The sequence below is a fragment of the Papio anubis genome, chromosome 6, assembly GCF_008728515.1.
Source record: "Papio anubis isolate 15944 chromosome 6, Panubis1.0, whole genome shotgun sequence".
Lineage (NCBI taxonomy): Eukaryota > Metazoa > Chordata > Mammalia > Primates > Cercopithecidae > Papio > Papio anubis.
In genome coordinates, this window is record NC_044981.1 from 166877750 (window position 1) to 166902776 (window position 25027).

Consider the following 25027-nt stretch of genomic DNA (forward strand, 5'->3'; position numbering starts at 1 on the left):
TGTCTGGCTGGCTCACGGTGGTTGGCTGGCATGCGATGGTCAGTGTCCCCTTTCCTGTTTGTGGGACAGCGATTGGCTGGCGCGCGATGGTCAGTGTCTCTTTTCCTGTTTGTGGACGGTAGTTGGCTGGAGTGCAGTGGTCAGTGTCTCCTTTCCTGTTGGTGGACGGTGGTTGGCTGGCACGTGGTGGTCAGTATCTCCTTACCTGTTTGTGGACAGTGGTTGCCTGGTGTGCGGTGGTCGGTGTCTCCCTTCCTGTTTGTGGATGGTGGTTGGCTGGCACGTGGTGGTCAGTGTCTCCTTTCCTGTTTGTGAACAGTGGTTGCCTGGCACGTGGTGGTCAGTGTCTCCTTTCCTGTTTGTGGATGGTGGTTGGCTGGCACACAGTGGTCAGTGTCTCCTTTCCTCTTTGTGGACGGTGGTTGGCTGGAGCGCAGTGGTCAGTGTCTCTTTTCCTATTTGTGGACGGTGGTTGGCACTGACTGCATTTTGGGATGTGTTCTTCCTTTCTCTGGTTCTGAAACATTCACAGGCATATCTGTCTCTTTGTTTATGCTCCGCTCTTGGTGGACCTGCGCGGGTGTGTAAGTTCTGGGAGAGGAGACGGCATTCTCAAGGCGCTGTGCTCCACAGTGGAGAGTCACCCACGCGTGAGGACTGGAGAGGAGGCCACACCCAAGGCACCTCTCAGGCACACGAGGATGGAAAGGAAGTGGTTTGCTCGCAAGCAAATAAACCCACCCCCGCAGACTTGGGTTCTTCTGCTGCCCCCTCCTGAAACCACCCCTCTAAGATGCCGCCTCTGGCCCCAACCCCATTCCTAGAGCTGAAAGTTGTTCCTGTCCCTCTAGACAGAGCTTTAGAAATTGAAATGGGAAGAGAGACAACTCAGGACCAGAATCCACGCGGCTTCTGGGCAGCAGGAAGCACAGGGTGGGGGCCCTCAAGGAGGTTGCAGCCAGGAGGGGACAAGCTGTTGACTTCACGCCCAGAGGTCACAGTGCAGGAAGGGGTTTGACCCGTTTGGGGGACAGAGGTCACAGTTCGGGGAGGACAGAGGCTAAATTTTCATTGTCGAGAATGGTGAGCTCCAAGAGCAGATCCAGGTGTCCCAGGTGGGTGCAAACCGAGGAAATAGCTCATAGTGAGGAAGAAGCTCCAGGAGTCAGCAGAGCGAGTGGGGACCCAGGCAGGGCCGGAACGATCAGTGCTCCCATCAACCCAGTGAAAGGGCCTCATGGTGCCTGAGGCCGAGTAGAAGCCTTGGGGGTGCCCCCCACCCTGACACATCGGACCCTGTCTGGAGACTCGGTTGTGACAGTGGACGTGCTGTTGGCATCTGGTGGGCAGAGGCCAGGGATGCATGGAAAACACTGCCGTGCTCAGGACCCCCTGAAACGAAGGGTTATCCAGTCCAGAACGTCCACTGTGCCAACGCGGAGAAACCCTGGCCTGCATCAGTGCAGGCTTGGCCTACAGAGTAGTTGTCTCTCACTCATTCTTGTGACACCCTGTGTGGCTGCAGCACTGCTCTCCGAGTGCCTTGTACCCGTTCCTATCCCCCAGGTGGTTCCGTGGCCCTGTGTGGCCACAGCACTGCAGAGGCTGGCAGTACCCTCTGAGCTCCTAGCACCTGCTCCTGTCTCCCTGGTGGGTCCGTGTGTTGCTCTGGGAGCATGGCCACGGCCGCACCATACACACAGTTCAGCTGCAACTCTGCTGTGTGTTCCTGTGTTGGGCCTGAATTTGAAGTCTGGAGGCGGTGTCTTCTGCTGAGCACGCTCCCGGGAGACGGCCACTGGTCCTGCCTGGGGGTCACTGCCTCCTGTGATGGTCGAGATGCAACTCAATGCTGTGATTTGTGGCTCTTAAGGAATTCTCAAAGGCAGTTTTGACTCTGTGAGATTATTGCCTGTGATTATTTTATACCCAACCCCCTAGTAAACATGGATTCTGAAGGAGTCGAGCATTTATTAGGTACCAAGGGCACACCTGGATGCCTTGATGGGTGCTTGCAGGGTGTGTAGGAAACGGACATGAGGTCTGCTCCCTCCCGGACACAGACTCCAACAGGGCCCCGGGGCCGCCCTTGCTAAAGCAGAAATTGTGCCTCAGGAAGGAGAGACTTGAGGAGGGGCGGCGAGGCGGTGCCGGGGCAGGCGGTCATGAGCAGGTGTATTCTGCAGCCTGGAGGGTGCAGGCAGGAGGGATGGGTTTTCTGGAGGAAACCAGGCCTCAGGACTCGCCCTCTGCTTTGCTGAGCCTCTTGCTCATGCCTCAAATCTAACGCCAGGGCCTGGTTAACCTCAGCCCTTGGGTTTCCGTGATGGCTTCTCCGAGCTAAATGTGGCCATTTGTGCCATACACACACCTGTGCCTCCAGTTCCACCTGTGATGGCTGCGGTGAAAAGGGGAGCTGTTTGAAGACCTTTCTGCCATTTTCATGAGTGTCCTGCTTTCGGGACCAAAACACACATGAAATGTGACCCGACGTGCTTGGGAACACATGGCCTCATCTGGAGGAATTGGCTGGAGAGGAAGGACTGCATCTGCTTGGAAAGGCTGGACTTAACAGATGTCCAACAAAGACTGGGGGACCCTTACAGCCCAGAGAAACCTGAAGAGCGGTCCCCTTTCATGCGTGGAGGGGCTGGGGGCAGAGCGTGATGCGTGGTGTTGATGAGGAGGTACGTGCTGTGTAGCTGTGGCCCAGAGCAGGCTGACGCCGACACAGGAACCAGGGAGATTGGGATTGGTGAGGTCTCTGCAGCTGGACCGTCGAGGACCTGGCTATTGCTCTGCATCAAGTGGCCTCCTGGGGGCACGATTGCGTGTTGCAGCTCAAGTGAACAAGGGTTACCTGGAGAGCTCAGCAGGCTGGGGTCTGCAGGGACATGGCCACCATGTTCACCGCAGGAGTTCCAGGTCCTTACCCGATGGACACCTCTAGCACCAAGCCCTCCCACCAGCCAGGCCTGCCACGCAGAGCCTCCCAGGGAGGAAGGAGCTGAGTTATGTTTTCGACCAGGGCCCAGAGGCCCTGAAAAGCCCAGACAGTTACGAAACAGCATTTACGTAAAGGATTGATTCAATTACACGGGGCAGGAAGAATCAGCCAAGTGGGTGAAACCCAAAACTCCACCCCATTGAGAAGCTCCCCAAGCCTGGGTTGATCGAGAGCCATGAGCTCAGATGGAGCAGGTTCTGTGTCCAAATGTGGAGCCCAGCCAAGCTCCTGCACGCCCGAGGCTTTCCAGATGGGCAAGCGCAGCCACAGTGCGGAGGTCTTGAGCAGCTGCAGGAGATCCCAGTGGCTTCTCCTCAGGATCAGGAGCCGCCCTCCCCAGCCTTCCTTACGCAGGCAAGAGAAGGCAAGGAGCTTCTGGGAACTCGCCTGACCCGGGTGCTCTGCTCAGACTTCCAGGAAAATGCAACGTGGAACTGCTGGTTCCCGGGCACCCGAGTGTCTGCAGAGGACCCTGTAGAACCGGATGCCGCCTGCCGACGGAACTTGCGCTCATCCAGCAAACACTAAGCCCCACTGACGGGAAAGAATGACTCAAAATAAAAGAAACGCAAAACGACTGAGGGAATTCCTGGCAAGCAGAGCCAGACCAAGCCTGTCTGTGGGGGTCCCCGGAAGGTCACCACCTCTCTGGTGATGACGAGGAGTGAGGATAAGTGCGACCCCATTGCCCACCTCAATCCGCATTTGGGTCTAGAAATCAAGGAGGAGGAACGTGGTGTGGAGGGAGGCGCTGCTGCTGTTGAAGGGTTTTTAGTTTGCTGGGGACCTGATTGCATTCCGAGAACGAGCCCATGGATGGATTCCGCGTTCATTTTATGAAGAAATAAGCCAGTTGAAATCACTGTGATAGGGTCATTTGTTAAGCACTTTAGAGGTACTAGATACTGAGTTACTCTCTTTACACACGTCACCCTCTTCCGGCTTGCAGTGACTCAATAAAGTAAGTGGTTTTATTGTCCCCATTTCACAGAGAAGAAAATGGACTCACAGATGTGCAGGAACCTGTTTGAGCGACTCGGTCTTCTGATGTCCAAATCTCAGGAGCTCGGGGCCAGGCCACCTAGCTTGGGACTGCAGGCTTCCAGTCATTACCAGTGCTCAGGGGACCCTCCACCCTGAGCTGAGCCTGGCCAGATGTGGGATTCCTGAAGATGTAAACAGCCTCTTCCTGGTGGTCACGCAGTCGGCCGCAGCCCTGGCTGAGTCACACGGGCAGAGCTGGAACATCGCGGTCTCTTCCTCTTTTTGGAAGGAGGAGGCTGTGGTGGTGTCTCAGGGCCTGCTCTGCTCCTTCCCAAGTGTGAGGGCAGAGAGCCCACACCAGCCCCCAGGACCTGCCCCTGCCATGATCCCCAATGACACCAAAGCTCCACCACCGGAACCAGCCCCCAGAGACTTTGGTTGTACCTTGTCTTTATCACCTGAAGGGGCCTCAGTGGGGCTACTGCAATCCGTCGGTACTCATGGTCCATGTGCAGCCCCCATCTCTACTTCTGTGATGCAGCTCTTCTGGGAGTACAAGCTCCTTGAGCTTCCTTCTCACCCTAGGCTCTTTCTAGAAGCCTGGCAGAGCCCTGGTGTTAAATACACACCTGTAAGGGAAAGACCAGAAGCCCAAGCTCTGTCTTGAACCTTTGCTCAGCTTTACAGCCCAGCCAAGCTCAGACTGTTAATGAAGAAATCAGGTCAGAATGTTAATTGCATAAACTTACTGCCTTACAGGTCACATTGCCAGCAGATTCTTTGAGAAAGGATTGAAACCATGCCTGTCCTTGGGCAGGCCACACAGAGCCTATTCTCTAAGATGGCCAGAATGTTAGAGCAGAAAAGACAGTTCTTATCTGCTCTCTTAGTCTGTTCCTGCTGCTCTAACAAAATATCTGAGCCTGGGTAATTTATAAAGAACTAGAAGCAATTTCCTAGTGTTCTGGAGGCTGGGAAGTCCAAGGTGGAGGCACTGGTGTCTGGCGAGGGCCTTCTTGCTAGGTGCTCAGTTGCACGCTCCCTTCAATCTCCAGTCCTTCTGTGAGGGCACTGATCCCAGTCATGAGGGTGGGGCCTCCCAAAACCACACCTTTTAATATTGTTGCTTTGGAGATTAAGTTTCAACCTGAATTTTGGAAGAGCCATCATCATTCAAATCACAGCAGTTACCAAACTGGCAAAGCTTTTTCCTTTAGGAACAGTGTTCCCATGGTTAGCAAAGGCGTGGGCGGGCCTCTCCATCTGCTTCAGGGGGGTTGACACCCCCCTCTCTGGGAAGTAATTCGTCAACACATTTTCCAAATTCTTAAAGAGTGCAAGCTTTTGCCCAGTGGAGTCACTGTAGAGTGAGGAGTTGGGGAGGGCATAAGGAAATAATGAGGTACACAAAAATTTGGCTATGAGCTGTTCATTGCAATGTGCTTTATAAGAGGGAAAAACTGAAACAACAAAGGGAAAGATCTAAATAAATTATGGCACATTGATATGATAATATGGGGTCGTGAAAATGATGAGTCCCGTGGGAAGGGCTTCGACCACACAGTGCGTCAGGTTGGCATGGTGCAGGAGCTGGCCCTCCATCAACTCTGTTGGCCTTGGGAGGGCTGGTAACCTCTCTGTGCTACAGGCCCTCACTGGCCAAATGGGGATAGAAATCACACCACCTCGCAGGATAGTCAGTAAGTACCCAGCCCCCATCCCATGCCCCACACACACTGTGTGCTATTATTATCATGAATTGTCAATAAAAGCAGCCCATGAGGCTCGCATGTACTTCTATGTTATAAAGACCACACACTCACCTACATTAAGAGATTGTACCCACAGGATTGTACAGGCAGCTATAGTTCTACGGGTCCTATAGATCCCATAGGGCAAGGCCTGGAGCGGCACTCAATCACTTCTGTGTGGAGGGGTTGGGGAGGTTTCCAAGGCTCCTCATGACACACGTTTTTGTTTTTCGGCAATGGGCATCGTTTGCAATCAAAAACCAACATCAGCTCTTGTGAGAAACGTGAAACACACATCTAGATTCAGCCTCATGGCTTCATGCCCATATTCAACACCCGCTTCAGGAAATCCTTCCTCAAAAAATCCAGAATTTCGTCGGCGGTGGTCTGCAGCGCTTCCTCTTACTCATACAGCAATCGGCGTCCCATCTCGTGTTGGCCACTATTTTCAGATTGAAGGTTTTTTCCTGAGTCACTTTAACAATTCTAAGCAAACTAAAACTAAGGTGGTTTCTTCTTTCTTTTTCTTTCAGTTTATTTTCTTTCTGTTTTTCTTCCTCCCTCCCGCCTTCCTTCCCTACTTCCAAGTATGCACAGTTTTTCTATAATCACAAAATACTGACTGAGAAAAGGAATAGAGAAAGCAGTTCTTTTCTCTGTGACCTGTGAGCACAGGGCAGTGGTGGATCTGTGCACTGCCACATTCCGAGGTGGAGACCAGCAACCCTGCGTTGACAGAAGCCACTTTCCTCATGCAATGAAGCTGTACGGACACAGCCACAACGTGCTTATCATTTGGGGCGGCAGCTGGCTTCCGACTCTCACAGGTCTCCTCACCTGCAGCCGTGCACACACCCCACAAAGAGCTGGCCCCACAAAGTTAACTCAGAGTCCAGTGATGGGAGATGTCAAGGCCCAGTGGAAGGCTCCAGGGAAGGAGTGTTGTCTCCCTGTCCCAGAGAAGCACTTAGACAAGCACTCGGCCCAGAGTCAGAGTGAAGAAGAACATTCTTCTTCTTCTTTTTTTTTTTTTTTTCTTTTGAGATAGAGTCTGGCTCTGTCGCCCAGGCTGGAGTGCAGTGGCCAGATCTCAGCTCACTGCAAGCTCCGCCTCCCGAGCTTACACCATTCTCCTACCTCAGCCTCCAGAGTAGCTAGGACTACAGGCGCCCGCCACGTCGCCCGGCTAGTTTTTTGCATTTTTTTTTAGTAGAGACGGGGTTTCAACGTGTTAGCCAGGATGGTCTCGATCTCCTGACTTCGTGATCCACCCATCTCGGCCTCCAAAAGTGCTGGGATTACAGGCTTGAGCCACTGCGCCCGGCCGAAGAACATTCTTCTTAATGGAAAGTTAAACGGGAGCAAAGTCCAGGGCAGTTCTCATTAGCTTGGGTCTGCCCAGAAGCCGAAGGGCACGTAGAGCCTGTCCTGCCTCACAGAAGGCAGCACACCACCCACTGCAGAAGGCAGCACACCACCCACTGCAGAAGGCAGCACACCACCCACTCCAGAAGGCAGCACACCACCCACTACGGAAGGCAGCACACCACCCACTACGGAAGGCAGCACGCCACCCACTATGGAAGGCAGCACGCCATCCACTACGGAAGGCAGCACACCACCCACTACGGAAGGCAGCACACCACCCACTATGGAAGGCAGCACACCATCCACTGCAAGTGACCACACTCCCCATGCTGCCCACCTGTCTCCACTGTAGGTGACAACATCATCCACTGCAGGCGACCACACACCCCGTGCGGCCCACCTGTCCACTGCAGGTGACCCACACATGCCCCGGGTCGACCTGTTGCCTACGGCTGTAGAGGAGTTGGAAGCCATGCATTCCAGAGGCACACCTGGGCTTCCAGGGCTGCCAGGTGGAAATTAAAGCCACATCACATGACTCTCATGTGGATGGGGACGTCTGAACCATCCACAGGGCTCAGGAACAGAAACCTGCTCGGGTGTCCAAGAGCAGGCGAAAGCCACATTGAGAATGTTGAGTGTGGGTCTTGCACTGGCTGGCCCTCAGGGTCAGGGATGAGCATCACTCTTGAGGCTCATGAGTGAGTGTGACCTTGCTAAAGTGCCGGCTATAACTGGAGGTCCAGTTCTGTGGGAAGTGCTGCTGACCTGTGTGCTAGGCAGAGTTTAAGAACCTGAACTCTGGGTGCCAGGCCGGAAAAGCCAGGAGACATTGATCTAGGAATGCTTTCTTCTTTTGCTCTCCTGGGATTAAGGCTCCAGAGAGCAGACCCTGGTCACAAAGCATCACAAAGACCAAAGGTAACAACTCAGCCAAACTCCACCTGCCTCTGCCACTTGATGCCACTGGGGATTCTGTGTCACTTTGAGTTCCTGACTTTGTGCAGTGCTGGGAGTCCGGAGTTAGCCAGACAGCACCACGTGCATTCCTTCACATTGCTGGCTTCCCAGCCGTGCTCAGGGTGCTTTCCCACTAGACCAGCAGGGATGACAAAGATCCCACTGAGACAGAGGAGCCCAAAGGTCCAAAGTCCCCAGAAGCAGCCACAGTACCAGGCAGACCTGAAAGAAATGCTTCGAGGACCAGGAAGAAGTGATGGAGGAGAGAGGGAACGTGGGCCTCCCATGTTCAGGCTCCCTGGAGGACAGGTCCCTGAAACATGGGGCTCTGTGGACACAGCTTTGTGGATGCAGGTGCCGTGAACACAGGCTCTGTGGAATGTGAGCAAGCCCTCTCACTTAGCCACGGTGGCCACCTTTCAGCTGGGGACATGCATCTGGCAGTAGGCTCTGGCCTCCAAGTTTGGCTGTGGTTAGTTAGGACCACAGATATTTTCTCTTACCTGGTGTGAGCTGTGGTCACAGCTCAAGGGCTTCTGCACAACGGGCTGGTTAGTGGTGTGCAGATCCGAGCTCAGGGACCCTCCTTTCCCAGTACAATCTGGGTGTGCACCTCCAGGCAACTTCCTTATCCTGAAATGAAGGCAGTGCTGCCAATTCTTCATCATTGTGGCTATTTTGAGCTACTTGTTTTCTTGCAAAATAATAGTCAGTGTTTTCTGAGTCCGTTACATGCCAGGCATAGTGATAACCACTTTACACCTGACGTGTACAGCCCCTGGTGGGCACATTCACTTGTACCACCTTTGGGTAACTGGCCAGTGGAGGTCTAGGCTCTCTCACAGGTCTTAGGTCTGTACCACATCAATGCTCTCTCTCCCCATCTATTCTTACCTGTGTGAAAGATGGCCCGCCTGACTCGAAACTGAGTGTTCAGCCACTGGCGAAGGCAGTGCTGTTAGAGCCACACAGTGTTCAAACTTAGACAATGGCAGTGTTTGGGATGAGGCATTGTGGAGACCACCTCCTGTGTGGCGTTGCAGGGAGAAGGGAGCAGCCCCACGTGGAGGGTCCTTCACACCCCAGCTCTGCCCTCATTGTAAATACTTCTCTGCAGGGACAAGTCTGTCCTGCACCGAGGGACACAAAAGCCTCTTCTACCTCGTTCCTTTAGTCTAGCGGATCTGTACCAGACAGGCATGATGTTATGCAGGGCCGGAGAAATTCTTCAGTGGCTGGGCTGTCGAGACTCTATAGATGTGATCTGGGGCAAGGGGTACCGTGACCGAATGTAAATGCCGGAGAAAACGATCGCCCTTGATTCCTGACATGTGGATGCTGTGACTGCATTCCCTGATAGCGCCTGTCCTCACTTGGGGACAGCAGCATCTCAGCCAACGGGACCCGGTGTTCCAACTGGACTGCTGGCATTTTTCTGGATCTTGTTACTCCGCGACACCCGTTTAAAGAGGTGGCTGATATGACAGATATGTTAATAAGGGATGTCAGATTGATCTGCCATACCTGCACCAAGAACACGCAAACAGCCATCTCCCTCTGCAGGGAGCATTCGGCCAGACCACGAGTCTCCCAAGCTGGCTTAGAGTGGGGGTCCTTCGTTTCCGTTCCTCCAGCCAAGAGGCTACCTGCCTGTGGCCAACTGAGCTGAACCAAGCCATATCTTTTATGGATTTTGAGTAAATTTTCTTCTTGGGAAGAAATTGGTATGATTTTTAGTTGTACCACATGAAGTCTAAAATTCACAGATTATTAAAAGGGGATGTTTTATCACAATATCAAAATAGTGTGATTATAAAATCAAAGTAGTGTAGCACTAAGAAGAGAAACCGTGGCTGCGATAGTGCTCCTGAAGTTGTAAATGCAGAGTAAACACATCCTCCGAAAGGAGTTTGGAAGAAGGAGGAGACTCCAGTGCACAGTTTGCAAACCAGGAAGATGCAGCCTTTGGTGTAAACAAACGTGCCTGGAGAACAAAGGGAAGGTTCCGGTTTCATAGCAAAAGCTCCCACCCAGATTTCAGTCAGGTCTGTGTATCCAAATAAAGGATTCCAACTTGCTTAGTTCTGATTGGTCAAGGCAGCTGAGTTCTGATTGATTGATAACAGTTGAGTCTTGATTTGGCCAAAGCCAGTGAGCTTTGATTGGTTGGATTGGGTGAGCTCTGATTGGTTGGATCAGGTGAGCTCTGATTGGTTGGTTCAGGTGAGCTCAGAAAGTGGGCCCACCCAGGTGCAAGGGTGCGGTTCTTGGGGGACTCTGCGTTTGTGTGACCTACAGACAGCAAATGGCTGCTGGGCTCTATTTTAGCCACTCAGGATCCACCTTGAAGGACTGGCGCTTTCAGCTTTACGGCTGTTCCCAGGAGTGGCCATCTCTCATCCGGCAATACCTGGTCTTACACTGGGCTGAGAATCACATTCACGCTTATTCTTATAGTTTAGGGTCTAAAATGCTTTGCTGTTAGCTCTTAGGTTTAAATCCCAGTCCTACGTATTAAACATAAGAATTTGAGCAAGTAATTTACCTTTTTCAAGCCTCAATTTTCTTGTCTGAATAAAAAGGAAGTGATAACACATCTGTCTCTCGGGGCTGTTGGGAAGACATCCTGAAATCATTACTATGGCCACACTCTTGCATCCATTAGCTTCTAGTGTTTGGTGAACCAATTATATGCAAATCAAATTCTCCAGTGTGACTCAATAGTCGCATGTCCTATTCCGTGTTCGGAAACATGACCTTTCCCTTCTGAATCTGCAAGGAAAACAGGGCTGTTTCCAGACAGTAACTGACCTTAAGCAGGGGCTGAAAACTGGCCCAGGGTCACACCTGTCCTGCCACAAGTCTGTAAGTGGATTAATATGTTCTTACACTTTTTATAAATATATAGAGGCTGGGTAATTTATAAAGAAAAGAGGTTTCGTTGGCTCATGGTTCTGCAGGCTGTACAGGAAACATGGCTGGGGAGGTCTCAGAAAACTTACAGTCATGGCAGAAGGCAGAAGGCAACGGGGAAGTAGGCATGTATCACATGCCCAGAGGAGGATTAGAGGTGTCAGGGGGTGGGATGGTGGAGGTGCCACACACCTTTATAAACAATTAAATCTCACGAGCCCTCATTCACCATCACGAGAGCAGCACTGGAGAGAAATCAGCCCAATATCCAATCACCTCCCATCAGGCCCCACCTCCAACACTGGGGCTTAGGATTTGACATGAGATGTGGGTGGTTCAGAGCTGGGGTCCTTTGTTATCATCTTGCCAGCCAAGATGCTGCCCACCTATGGAAAACTGGGCTGAACTGAGCCAAATCAAGTAAAGTTTATTATAACACAGCCCTGCTCTTCCACTCACAAACTGTCCCGGGTGGTTTTCATTTTACAGTGGCAGGGTGGAGTAGCGTGGCCGGCAAATCCTAAAGTATTCCCTTTCCTGTTGGTTACAGGAAAAGTTTGAGGGCTCCTGGTGCAAAGAAATGCTTCTCACACCTTCCTGTGCACAGGGCTTACCTCGGGCCTGGCTGAAATGATGGTTTTGATTCCTGTACCTCTGGTGGGACCTGAGATCCTGTTTTACAAAAGGCCCCACGTGACCAGGTGAAATTTTTGGTAGGAGAATGACAGATCCCTCTCAACTGGCCAAGGACGCTAGGGAGAGCTAACAGAAAAGCGGTCCCCCCTGCCTACTGGGTCTCCACAGACCCCATCTGTAAAACACCTTCATTTATTTTAAATTTCACCGGTAGCAAGAGAGGAGGCTCTGGGCTGATTAATCAGAGCAAAGAAAGAAACTTGTAGCCTTTGCTATTGTGCACAAAAAGAGTCAAACTCTGTAAAATATTTGAAGAAATGTATTCTGAGCCAAATATGAGTGACTGTGGCCCATGACACAGCCCTCTGCAGGTCCTGAGAACGTGTGCCAAGGTGGTCAGGCACAGCTTGGATTTATATACTTTAGGGAGGCATGAGACATCAATCAAAAACATTTGAGAAGTATATTGGTGTGGGGCTTGGTCCAGAAAGGAGGGACAACGCAAAGCTGGCAGTGAAGGGAGGCTTCCAGGTGTTACGTAAATTTAAACGTTTTCTGGTTGACAATTGGTTGAGTTTGTCCAAAGACCTGAGATGCAGCAGAAAGGAATGTATGGGTTAAGATAACAGGTTGTGGAGACCAAGGTTTTATCATGCAGATGAAGCTTTGGCTAGGAGGCTGCAGAGAGAATAGCTTGCAAAACGTTTTTTGTCAGACTTAAAGTCAGTGTTGCTGTTAATGTGAGGGGTATAACGAGACGTGTGTGACCCCACTTTCCATCATGGCCTGAACCCGTCTCTCAGGTTACATTTTAAGAGCCGTGGCTGAGGAGAAAGTCCATGCAGGTGACTGGAGAGTCTCAGAATTTTATTTTTGGTTTACTCTTGTCAAACAGAGATGTCTTTCTTCCTTTTGCTTTTTTTTCTGAACAGCTGTGACTTCTGCTTGGATGTGGATCTGTGGCGGCCACACGCCTATGGTAGGATCAGTTCTTTCTTAGAAGCACAGTGTGTGACTCTCCTGGGAACGAGGACAACTCCACAGCCTCTTCCCTTAAACGGGGATCTGATCCTCCCAGTAAACTTTCCTTCCTGTCGCATGCTTGGGTCCTCTATAGAAACGGAAGTTTAATCAATATTTTAACTTAGGTATTTTTCTGGAGGCGCCTAGTTTCTAAAGGACCTCAACCACACAGTTCACGGTGGCATTCTTGAGACCCCGGGCGTCACTCCCAGCAGATGGTCAGAAGCTCAAGGCCAGGCTTGGGACATGCCGGCGGCCACCCTTCCCCACCTGGCTCTAACAGACTCCCGATGACACCGTCTGCCTGCAGGGGGTGGAAGGGAATAGGGCTGTTTTAATTCCTGGGGAGATGTTAATTTGATTTTTCAAATATTGAATATGGACATATGTGATAGGCAGTTAGCGAAGAAGATATTTATTATCCAAAAAGGAGAATCACTTTGTAACCTCACAGTGGGCAAGCAGTAGTAACGTTGTTCCCCCGGTGATGGAAGCCCACAGCCAGTGGTGAACACGAGGACTTCGTGAGCCCCCAGACACAGTGCCCTAGCAGGGACATGGTGGGCCAGCAAGGACACAGAGGAACAGCAAGTACTCGGTAGGACAGCAGGGACTCAGAGGGACGGCAGAGACACAGCGGGCCAGCATGGACACGGAGGGGCAGCAGGGACATGGTGGGATAGCAGGGACATAGTGGGACAGCCGGGGCATCGAGCCCCAGCAGGGACTCGGCATCACCTCTGTGGCATTCTTGCCAATAGTGCCTTACTTCAGTCCAATTGGACAGACCAGATAGTCGGCAAAATAACTGATCAACAGTCTTCCAACGTGTCAAGGTTCGAAAGACAAGGGAGCCGCCACGGCTGCAGGCGGCCAAGACTCAGGCAACTGGATGCAGGCGACCACCTTGATGGACCCTGGAGCAGAAGCCAGGCCCATGTGGAAACACCGTGAGGTTTATCTGAAGTCTGTGAATTTCATGAATAACATGTGCAACTGTGAGTGTCCTGTTCTGGCAGTCGTGCTGGGGCTAAGGGGCTAACTCAGGGAAGTTGGGTGTGGTGTGTCAGGAAGGGCTGTTATTTTTGTGACTCTACTGTAAGACTAAAATTAGTTAAAAGTACAAAGTTAATTCATATCCTTCGCCCACTTTTGGATGGGGTTGTTTTTTTCTTGTAAATTTGTTTGAGTTCTTTGTAGGTTCTGGATACTAGCCCTTTGTCAGATGAGTAGATTGCAAAAATGTTCTCCCATTCTGTAGGTTGCCTGTTCACTCTGATGGTAGTTTCTTTTGCTGTGCAGAAGCTCTTTAGTTTAATTAGATCCCATTTGTCAATTGAACAGACACTTCTCAAAAGAAGACATTTATGCAGCCAACAGACACATGAAAAAATGGTCATCATCACTGGCCATCAGAGAAATGCAAATCAAAACCACAATGAGATACCATCTCACACCAGTTAGAACGGCCATCTTTAAAAAGTCAGGAAACAACAGGTGCTGGAGAGGACGTGGAGAAATAGGAACACTTTTACACTGTTGGTGGGACTGTAAACTAGTTCAACCATTGTGGAAGACAGTGTGGCGATTCCTCAAGGATCTAGAACTAGAAGTACCATATGACTCAGCCATCCCATTACTGGGTCTATACCCAAAGGATTATAAATCATGCTGCTGTAAAGACACATGCACACATATGTTTATTGTGGCACTATTCGCAATAGCAAAGACTTGGAACCACCCCAAATGTCCATCAATGATAGACTGGATTAAGAAAATGTGGCACATATACACCATGAAATACTATGCAGTCATAAAAATTGATGAGTTCATGTCCTTTGTAGTGACATGGATGAAGCTAGAAACCACCATTCTCAGCAAACTATTGCAAGGACAAAAAAAAACAAACACCGCACTCATGTTCAACACATGTTCTCACTCACAGGTGGGAATTGAACAATGAGAACACTTGGACACAAGGTGGGGAACATCACACACCGGGGCCTGTCGTGGGGTGTGGGTAGGGAGAGGGAGAGCATTAGGAGATATACCTAATGTAAATGATGAGTTAACGGGTGCAGCACAACACGGCACATGTGTACATATGTAAAAAACCTGCACGTTGTGCACACGTACCCTAGAACTTAAAAGCATAGTAAAAAAGAAACTAAATTAAAAAAATAAAAAATAAAATTAAAAATAAAAGTACAAAGTTAAACAGAAAATAAAGAACGTGCCTGACATCATTCAGAAGAGTTTGCACATCAGCTAGAAACAGAATGACTTCTTCCCAGCGCCTGGCTGGAGTGGTGACCGGAGGTGGCTCCTCACACCTTTCTGAGGGCCGGCCTCCTGATTCACGCACACCAGATGCACACCAGATGCCTTGAGCCAGAGTGTTTACTTCCTGGTTCCACTTGGTGTGCACGTGGGAATAACCCCCGGGGGTCTGTAGACGTCCAGTGACCCAAGACCCCTCTTAGACCCACCAAGTCCATCCAGATCCTCTGGGATGGGAACAAATCATTAGGGTTTTTGTGAAAAAGAACATTGGCTTGTGGGATCATGTTTTGTAGAAGACTCCTTCACTCTTTCAGAAAATTTACTACAGAATAACTTGCCAACTTATTTTCAGGAGTGTAACATCCGTGTAAACTGTTGCCAGGTTGGAGGCCACCAGGACCAGCCCTCTGCCATGCACAGATCTAAGAGCTCTCACTGTCCACAGTCAGTGGTGAGTTTGGGCCAGGCTTTCCTGGTGATCAGGGTGGTGTCTGTGCACACCCCAGGCACAGCTGGGAAACAGGACCCACGTGCTCATCATTCATCTTACCTTCACCCCTACTGCAGCCGTCATCCCAGGGAACACAGCAGTTACTGTAGTACTCATCCTCCTGACAGGGTCTCCCTCCAGCAGCCCTGAGAGCAGGGATCCCCCTTGTTTCTGTCTCACACAGAGAAGGTGCTTAACAATGACCTTTATCTTTCAGCAAGTTTCTAAGCAGAGACATGCAGAGCTTTCCCCTGTCACATTTCAACTGGTGGGGGGGAGCCAAACCCCTGGTCTCTGGAAGGACATGCAGGTATGCCAGGTGCCCAGGACAGCAGAATGTCCAGCTTGTCCTGAGGGTCCTCGGTGGGAAGCACCCATCACCAGCTCTGAGGGCACCGTGACAGTCCCCATCCCTCACTGGCATCCAGTTCACACGGGGATAGCTGGAGCACCGCTACCCCCACACCCTCCCCCGCGACAGTGTGGCAGCGGCCAGAAGCTGACTCGGTGGACATTCAGAGCACAGAGCATCTCGCCAGCTGTTTTGTGCTACCACGAAGGTGCCAAATGCCGCTTCGTGTTTTCGGAATGGAGTGTTTTAATTGAGATACTTAGCTAGGATGAACAAGACTTTTTGTAATGTCTCATTTGCTGGAAAATTAGGAGACTGAAAAGGCTTGGGGGATGGGCATATGAGAGAAATTGCAAAATTGAAACTGAACCTTAGTAGGAGCTGAGGGGTGGCTGTGATTGGAGCAGCCCTTGGGAGGCGTGTCTGGGCAGGGGCTGCAGGTCCTGGGCCAGGTCAGGATCTGGGACGTCCTGCTGGGACCCTTAGGCTCTGGCAGGTAGTCATGGTGAAAATGGCTTGACCCTGAAGAGCTGAGAGGTGATTCACTGCTGCTCTGGCAGAGGGGAGGGATAATCCTCTACTGTTAGCAGAGGATCCTGTGGGGCTGGGTCTCTTGGTGGAGACGCCTGGGAGATTTTGAATGTCCCAGAGCACATGGAGCAGACTGAGAAAATTTCCAAGTGTTCCCTCACCTCACAGTCAAAATGCCTGCATTTCAACATCAGAGTTAAACTCTAACAAAAATTAAATAGGCACACGTTTCCCCAGGGTGTTTTGTGAACCTTCAGAAGTTCTGAAAGGGACTGATGTTTTTGTCCATGTGTTAGAGGAGCAAGGTGTGTGATATGGTCTGGATTTGTGTCCTGGCCAAATCTCATGTTGAATTGTAATCCCCAGTGTGGGAGGAGGGGCCTGGTGGGAGGTGACTGGATCATGGAGGCAGATTTGTCCCTTGCTGTTCTCATGATAATGAGTGAGTTCTCACTGGTTACTTAGAAGATCTGGTTATTTAAAGGTGTGTAGCACCTCACCCTTTGCTCCCTCTTGTCTCTTGCTCTGGCCACATAAGTAATGCCAGCTTCCCCTTTGCCTTCTGCCCTAATTGTAAGTTTCCTGAGGCCTCCTCAGAGGCAGAAGCCTGTATAGCCTGTGAATTTATGAGCCAATTAAACCTCCTTTCCTTATAAGTGACCCTTATAAGGTAGTTCTTTATAGCAATGAGAGAATGCAATGAGACAGAAAATTGGTACTGTGGGGCATTGCTATAAAGATCCCTGGAATGTGGAAGCCGCTTTGGAACTGGATTAAGGGCCGAGGTTGGAAGAGTGTAGAGGGCTCAGAAGAAAACAGGAAGATGAGGGAAAGTTTGGAACTTCCTGGAGACTTGTTAAATTGTTGTGATCAACATGCTGATAGTCATATGGAAAATGAAGTCCAGGCTGAGGCGGTCTCAGATGGAGATGAGGAACTTGTTGGGAACTGGAGTAAAGGTCACTCTTGCTGTGCTGTAGCAAAGAGGCTGGAGGCTGGAGGCTGGAGGCTGGAGGCTGGAGGCATTGTGCGCCTGCTCCAGGGATCTGTGGAATTTTGAGCTTGAGAGAGATGATTTAGGATATCTGGCAGAAGAAATTTCTAAACAGCAAAGTGTTCGAGATTTGGCCTGGCTGCTTCTAAAAGCCTATGCTCATTTGCATAAATAAAGAAATGATCTGAAATTGAAACTTAAATTTAAAGGGAAAGCAAAGCATAAAATTTTGGAAAATTTGCAGCCCTGCCATGTGGTAGAAAAGAAAAACCCATTTTCTGGGAAGGAATTCAAGCTGGCTTGCAGAAATTTGCATAAGTAAACAAGAGCCAAATGTTGATAGCCAAGACAATGGAGAAAATGCCTCAAAGGCATTTCAGAGAACTTCAGTGCAGCTCCTCTCCTCACAGACTCAGAGGTCTAGGAGGGAAGAATGATTTTGAGGGCCAGGCCCAGGACCCCGCTACCCTGCTGAGCCTTGGGACACTGTTCCTTGTGTCCCAGCTGCTCTAGCTCCAGCCATGGCTAAAAAGGCCCCAGATACATCTCAGACAGCTGCTCCAGAAGGTGCAAGCTGTAAGCCTTGGCAGCTTCCATGTGGTGTTAAGCCTGTGGGTGCGCAGAGGCTGAGAGTTGAGGCTTGGGAGCTCCTGCCTAGATTTCAGAGGATGTATGGAAGCTCCTGGATATCCAGGCAGCAGTCTGCTGCAGGGGCAGAGCCCTTGTGGAGAACCTCTCCTAGGGCAGTGTGGAGGGTAAATGTGAAGCAGAGGATGCAAAAACCCTCACTGTGCTTCCTGTGTGGCCGGGTGGAGCTGCAGTCTGCAGTCAGTGCTCTTGCATCAGGAAGGAGTGCTGGTCAGTGTTTGTGCCCACACCATAAAAGACAGGGGTGACATCAGGTTGGTGGAAATCAGCGTGGTCTCCTTTGAAGGGGCTGTATTCTGTGTAGCCCTCAGGGAAGAAAGCCTAATGGTGCTTAGTGAGAGAGGGGATCAGGAAGCATATCTGACTTCCCCCTGTCATGGCTGGGAACTCAGTTTTCAAGGTTTCTCAGTGGTCCCTTTGGCCAAGGTGGGGTCATTTCAGTTAGTTGGGGACCTTAGAATTGTATTTTTATTCCTCATAGTCATATATTATTCTATGCAAATTGACAGTGTCTATGAGGAAGGTAAGGAAAGTCGGCAAGTACTAAAAAGAATTGCAGCAGTTCTGCAAGTAAATCTCAGGATGTCTCTAAGTTGCATCCATTTAACAAGATGCCTATGTAATATGTCAGTCACTTAGCAAGATGCCTACACAACATGTCAATCATTTAATAAGATGCCTACATAACACGTCAATCATTTAGCAAGATGCCTCCATAACATGTCAAGACGTCCCTCACATCCAATGGACAAAAAGGGAAATAGAATGGTAGTCGTAGCCTTTTTGCTTTTTGCTGGTTGTGAATATAACCTGTCACACCATCAATGTGCTGTTTGCAAAGAGCTTCAGACATGTCTCTAAGTCCCTTGCATCATTTGGGAACAAAATATGATCTCTAGAGAAGCAGATATTTAAACATCTGAATAAAAATATTCTAAACTTTGGATCATAAAAGTCATTTGGAGACATATTACATGCAAGTAATTTGATTTTTTAACATACACTCAGTCCTTAAATAAAATAGAATATAGCTGTTTGCTTCAAAAGTACTGATGAGCCATGGATTTTTCTTACATTTACTTTGAAAGCAGAGTAAAGTGCATACAATGCTTGCCAAATGAGGAAATCATAGGAATATTTTTAAAGATCATATGTAAATGAACATTGTAATACATACTTCAACCACAGATAACTTTAAATACATTATTTAATACTTACGATGTGTTTCTTTTCACATACCACTAAAAATCAATGAACATTCATCATCTGTCCCAAGAGGTTATGGCCCTGAAGACAGCCCATGGGTGAAAAACCCAGGCAGGTGGGTTAGGGCCTGGCTCGGGACGTTTTCAGTGGCAGACACCATGGCAAGGTGGCGTGTTGTGTCTCTGGTGTGGTGATCTGTGCCAGCAGCCAGGGCTTTTGATTGGACTTCTTTGTTTAAAGCCGTACCCCTCCCAGACAGGCTGAGAAACTTTGCAGCCTGGGGCCAAGCCTCTGCCTCCTCCCCAACCTCACCCTCCCTACATGCTGTGGACTTTGTGGACTGAATGGTACCCCCCAGTCCCGCACTGAAGTCCCAGCTCCCAGTGAGACTGTATTTGGACTCAGGGCCTTTGGATACAAGAAGAGACCCTGTGTCCCTCCTCCCTCTCTCCAGGAGCCCTCGGGCAGGGTTGACTACACATTTAGGAATTAGAGGGACGGGTTCTTTCCCTCAGAAGCCTGCCACCTGTTTCTTCCCCAACCAATTTCAATTTTGATTCTTGGAGGTGATTTGGGTGTGGAGGACTCTGAGACCACAGCCACACTAGGAAGACTAGAGCAGGAGGGGCCAATGAGGCCCCCCAGGAGGGTCAAGCATCTGCCTGGCAGAGACCCCTGGATGCAGCAGCCAGACCTGGCTTCCAGGCCTCCTCTGCTGTAGATTTGGAGAGAGTGTGTCTGATGCAGGCTGGGCCTGGAGGACAGGTCACTTTGAGTGCAAATGGCTTGAGCAAAGGGCAGGGCAGAAAAGTGGGGTCAGGTGGCGGATGGGAGCACTTGGTTTATCTGGGACCCAAGAGAGAATGGTACCATGGAGGTGGGCTCAACGCTCAGCCGGGTGCTGATGGGCTCCACACCCAGGAGCAAAGAACTTTCCTGTGCCAGATACTTGAGCAAGGTATGAAAGCTCTGTGCTTCAGGAAGGATCATGGATTGAGGGGATGCCAGGCAGACTGGCCAAAATGGATGGTGATGAGGGGTTCCCCTGAGAGTTAGGGGTGGAAAGTGGGAAAAGCGGTGATTTTAGGAGACGGTTCAGAGAGAGCAACAACCTGACTCCACAGTGGTTTGCATGGAAGCATGAGAGTGAGAAGAAGCCCAAAGTTTGGTTCTGGCTGCCTGGTTGATGGTGGTGCCAGCACCAAATCAGGGTGCCCAGGGGAAGAGGTGGGATTTGGGGGAATTCAGATCAAGTGTTGAAATGTGAGTTTTAAGTGCCGACGGAACATCTGGTGGAGATATTCACAGGAAGTTGGGAAGATACAGGAACACAGGGAGATGGAACTGGTGGCAAATGCTACGGAAGTCAACTGCTGGTGTTCCTGAGTCTGACTTGGGCATGTCTCCCTCTGCTCTGGAGGAACCCTCCCAGCAAGCTGGGTGACCTGGGGTCTGACTTCCACAGAGGGAATTGCGTGTCTGGCGGACACTGCCTCTGATAATCTGAAAGATGTCATCTGAGTTTGAGCCTGGTGTAGCCTCAGTAGCTTAAACATTTGTCCCTGAGCACCTGTGGGTTTGTGGTGTAGGTAATGCCTCTGTGTTGCCTGTCTGTGGGACGTGATGACTGGCCCAATCTCTTGTACTGTGCAGAGCCACATATCTGAAGTGTGGTGCCCAGGTCGGCCACGACAGCTGCTGCTGAGTGCGTGCGGCAGGGATGCCCTGAGCACTCACTATCTCTTTCTGTGCATTTAAAACATTTGAGGCCTAAGAGACGGAAACACCCTGTTCTTTATGGGCTGGAGCCATGAATGTGCACTGACTCGTTTACGGAGCGGGAAAGGTTGGGGTCCTGGGTGCAGGCTGGCTCACAGGTCCAGATGGGGCAGCAGAGATGGAGAACGGGAGGGTGCCAGGGTGAGGAGGCCTTGCCTGCAGCCTGCCCTGCAGAGCACTCTGGAAGGACGAGGCACCGGCAGCAGGAGCAGCGTGTCTTTTCTTCTTTCTTCCCCTGGGCACTTGTTCTAAATTGGGAGTGAGAAGAGAGGGAGAAATAGTGTGCAGACAGGGCCCTGGATGTGTGCTGTACCCTCAGGAGGAACCACCCTCAGTGCTCCCTGTTCCTGCCCTGTTGCCTCTCTCCAGCTCACCCTGTTCCTAGAAGGGATTGTCCAAGGGAGGAAGCAAATGTCTCGTGTCTCATGAGCCCCTGGATCCCCCCGGCTGGGCTTTTCTGGCTAGTGCCATGAGCTGCCCCAGGAGATGGGAGCCACACTGGGACTCTGGCCTGCATATGGGGCCACCTCTGGGCTGCTGCTTCTTGCCTGCCATGCAGTGGGGACAGGCTGAGGTCCAGGGTCTTTCCGTGCTGACGTCATGGCCACACAGGGTTCCTGCCTGGCTTTCCACCAGCAGGTATGTGACCTGCCGTCCGAGTCTCCTCCCTGAGCCCGGCTTTTTCCTGGGCTCTGTATCTTTGTTGGACATTTGGGGTGTTGGGGGAGATACAGACCGCAGAAATGGTAGGTCCTCTGGCCCAAACATTCCCTTACAAATTTAGTCCTAACTCCAGCTACCTTATTCACTGGAGAAGCAGCAGGCATCACCCCACATCCTCTCCCGCCTCTCCCAAACACCTGGTCTCCATTGAGCCCTGGGCGCTGTGAGCTGTCCCTGTTGGGTGTAGAGGAGATGTGGATGTTAGTCCTCTCTGGTTTCGGGCTGCTGGTGATGAGCTCATAGCTCGGGCTGGCTGGGTGGGGGCACACAGGCCAGGGGCCCGGTGATGATGCCCAGTTCTCCCTGTGACTGTGGCCTGAGGTCTCCTGTGACACCAGGCGCCCATCACCGTAACTCATGACTGACTCATGGCTGCCTTTGCTGAAGGCTGAGAACTTTGGCCTCCCTGGCCCCTATCTCTGTCCTGGAAACGCCTCAGTGGATATGCCTCTAAATGCACTTTTATACACTTACTATAACCGGCAATGACGATGTGATTTGTTAATAAGCATAACAATAAAAATGCTTGGAAACGGAGAAAAATGAACCACATAAAAAACCTGTTTCTGATTTCCAGAGCACCAGAGCCCAGCTGGGAGGTGACTGTGCATATCTGGAGCATTCTGAGGACTTCAGAGGGCTGCCTGTGCATAAAAAAGAAGACAGTCTTCGCTGTTCTGGGGAGACCTCAGGGATGTTCCCAGGCCACATTTCCAGACACAAGACCACAGAGCCCCAGCCAGGAGCGGCCACCAGCTTTTGCCAGGGGCTTCAAAACCCCATGTCTGCATCCCGGCTGCGTCCCCGCGAGAGCTGCATGCTGCAGGCACCATCTGCACTGAGCTGGGACTGAGCCGGCCTGGCTCCCCTCCCTTTCAGCAGAGCAGCCCCACAAAGGAGAGGGCCTGCCAGCCCCAGGTTTGTGTAAATATTTACCGGGCTGCTCAGGCTGCTGTGATTCGAGGCTGTTGCCACACCACAAAACAGGCCAGAAAATGAGCTGGCACATTCCCGAAAATGAGGCTGCTGAGGCACTGGGACTGTAGGAGAAAGGCTTGCCATGGTCCCTGCCCTCAGGCTGCAGGGGGAGGGAGGGCTGGGCTCTGGGTTTGCTCAGGCAGCAGAGCCTGGGGCTGCCCTGGGGAGGATGGCTCAGGCCTCCAGGAGAGGCCTGGGAGTGATGCAGGGGGAGAAGGAGTGGCTCCAGGACAGCAGGGCTGCTGTCCCCACAGCCCTCCACCCCAGTCACCCCAGGCATCGGTGCAGCAGCTCATTTTATCAGCACCTCTCACCGGTTCAGGGGACGAGGCACCAGGAAGTCGGCAGGGCACGGGACGCCTGATGTCCCTTGTCCAAGAAGCTCATTTCCTGTGGCTGTTGCATCTTCTCTCTGGAAGGACGCAGAAAAGCATTTTGCTTTAGGATATCATACATGGGATTCAGAAATTCTTACCCTTACCCTCTGACTACCATGAGAGACACAGTGGTGAAAGTGGTGGTGGTGGGGGTGTGCACAGGTGTCCACACATGTGAATCCACATGCAAACACGTCTTCTCATGTGAACATGTGCAGACATGTGGATGTGTGCATTGTACTTGTGCGCATGTGTATGACTGTGTACCGTGTGTCTGTGGGCATATGTACTGTGTGGACATGTGTAGACACTTGGGTGTGCACATGAGTCCTTGTGTGTGTTGGACAGTCAAGTGTGTTGCATTTTGAGAGTGGGGCCCTCGCTCACACCTTACTGCATCATGGCCTGTGCCCATATGGAAGCAGAGACCACAGTAGCTTCCACATGAGGAGCTCAGAACGCTGTTCCTGAGAGGCCAGGCATGGCACGTGCACCCTGACACAGATGTCTCTCTGTGACTTCAAGCAGTGCAGAGCTGGGAGCTGCAGACTCACTGGAGGCACTGGGAAGCTCCAGAAAGGGATGTGGAAGGCAGGTGTTGAAGCATTTTTCAAGTAAGTGACAGGGGCGCGGGTCAGCTTGACAGCCACAGGACCGCAGGAACTTGGGTGCAGGTGTTGAAGCGCTTTTCAAGCAGGTTACAAGGCATGAACGAGCTTGGCAGCCACAGGACTACAGGACCTCGGGTGCAGGCTTCGACTAGCTTGGTGGCTGCAGGACCTTGGGTGCAGGCGTGGACCACCTTGGTGGCTACAGGACCTCAGGTGCAGGCGTGGACCAGCTTGGTGGCTGCAGGACCTTGGGTGCAGGCGTGGACCACCTTGGCGGCTGCAGGACCTCGGGTGCAGGCATTGACCAGCTTGGCGGCTGCAGGACCTCGGGTGCAGGCGTGGACCAGCTTGGCAGCTGCAGGACCACGGGTGCAGGCGTGGACCAGCTTGGCGGCTGCAGGACCTCGGGTGCAGGAGCAGACCAGCTTGGCGGCTGCAGGACCTCGGGTGCAGGCGCGGACCAGCTTGGTGGCTGCAGGACCTCGGGTGCAGGCGTGGACCAGCTTGGTGGCTGCAGGACCTCGGGTGCAGGCGCGGACCACTTTGGTGGCTGCAGGACCTCGGGTGCAGGTGTGGACCAGCTTGGCGGCTGCAGGACCTCGGGTGCAGGCGTTGGACCATCGCTTGGTGGCTGCGAGATGATGCTTGGGGTGGTTCAAGCAGCTGGACCAGCTTGGACGGCATGCAGGACCGCGGGTTGCACGGCTGCTGGCCACCAGCTTGGCGGCTGTCAGGATCACCTGGGGCTTTTAACAGTGCCCGAACTCCAGCCCATACCAATGAGGTCTAAACTTCTGGTGATGCCCAGGTGTGAGCATTTAAAAGAAAATCTCTACAAGAGATTCCAATGTACGACTAAGATTGAAGGCCATTGTGGAATTTCCAGCAGGAAAATGGCTCTGGGTTTTAGAGAGGTCACTTTGGGGTTGGTGCAGGGCATGGACCAGGTAGGCAGGGCTGTGGCAGAGGTGGGGCTGTCTGTCGGGCTGCACTGAACGCCCAGGTGGCTGCCTTCTCTTCCACATCCAGCCTCCTGCTGCAAGAACACAGAGGCCCAGGACCTCCTCCCAGCACCTGAGCACCCCCCTGCTTTTGCCCATGGACACAGAAGTCTCCAGCTCCCAGGTCCCCTTTGTCATCATCAGGTATGCTGGACCTTGATTCATCTAAGCCTAAAATACAGCATTTAGCAACAATTCACTTGAAATAGGAACGAATTCTCAGTTAAAGGAGCTTGTTCTGATCCGAGGTCTGAGGGAGCCTAGGTTTCAGGTTGAAACCTCTGGCTGGGCCTCTGCTCTGCCCTCCTGTTGTGGACAAACCCCACCCGTTGCCTGGTTCCACTGCTGGGCTTGCTCCAAAGTCCCCTTGGAGTCGAGGCCATTTCGAGGTTTCATGCCTGTGCTCGGCTCT

The 25027-nt window shown here is 51.5% G+C and overlaps 1 long non-coding RNA gene across 1 annotated transcript; it reads left to right on the forward strand.

The window, feature by feature from the left end:
• The first annotated feature begins 10993 nt into the window (after positions 1–10993).
• LOC116275405 lies at positions 10994–24206 on the forward strand. The gene is made up of 3 exons (XR_004184496.1): positions 10994–13640; positions 15278–15376; positions 22226–24206. It is a non-coding gene; the product is annotated as an uncharacterized LOC116275405 (long non-coding RNA).
• The last annotated feature ends 821 nt before the right edge of the window (positions 24207–25027 follow it).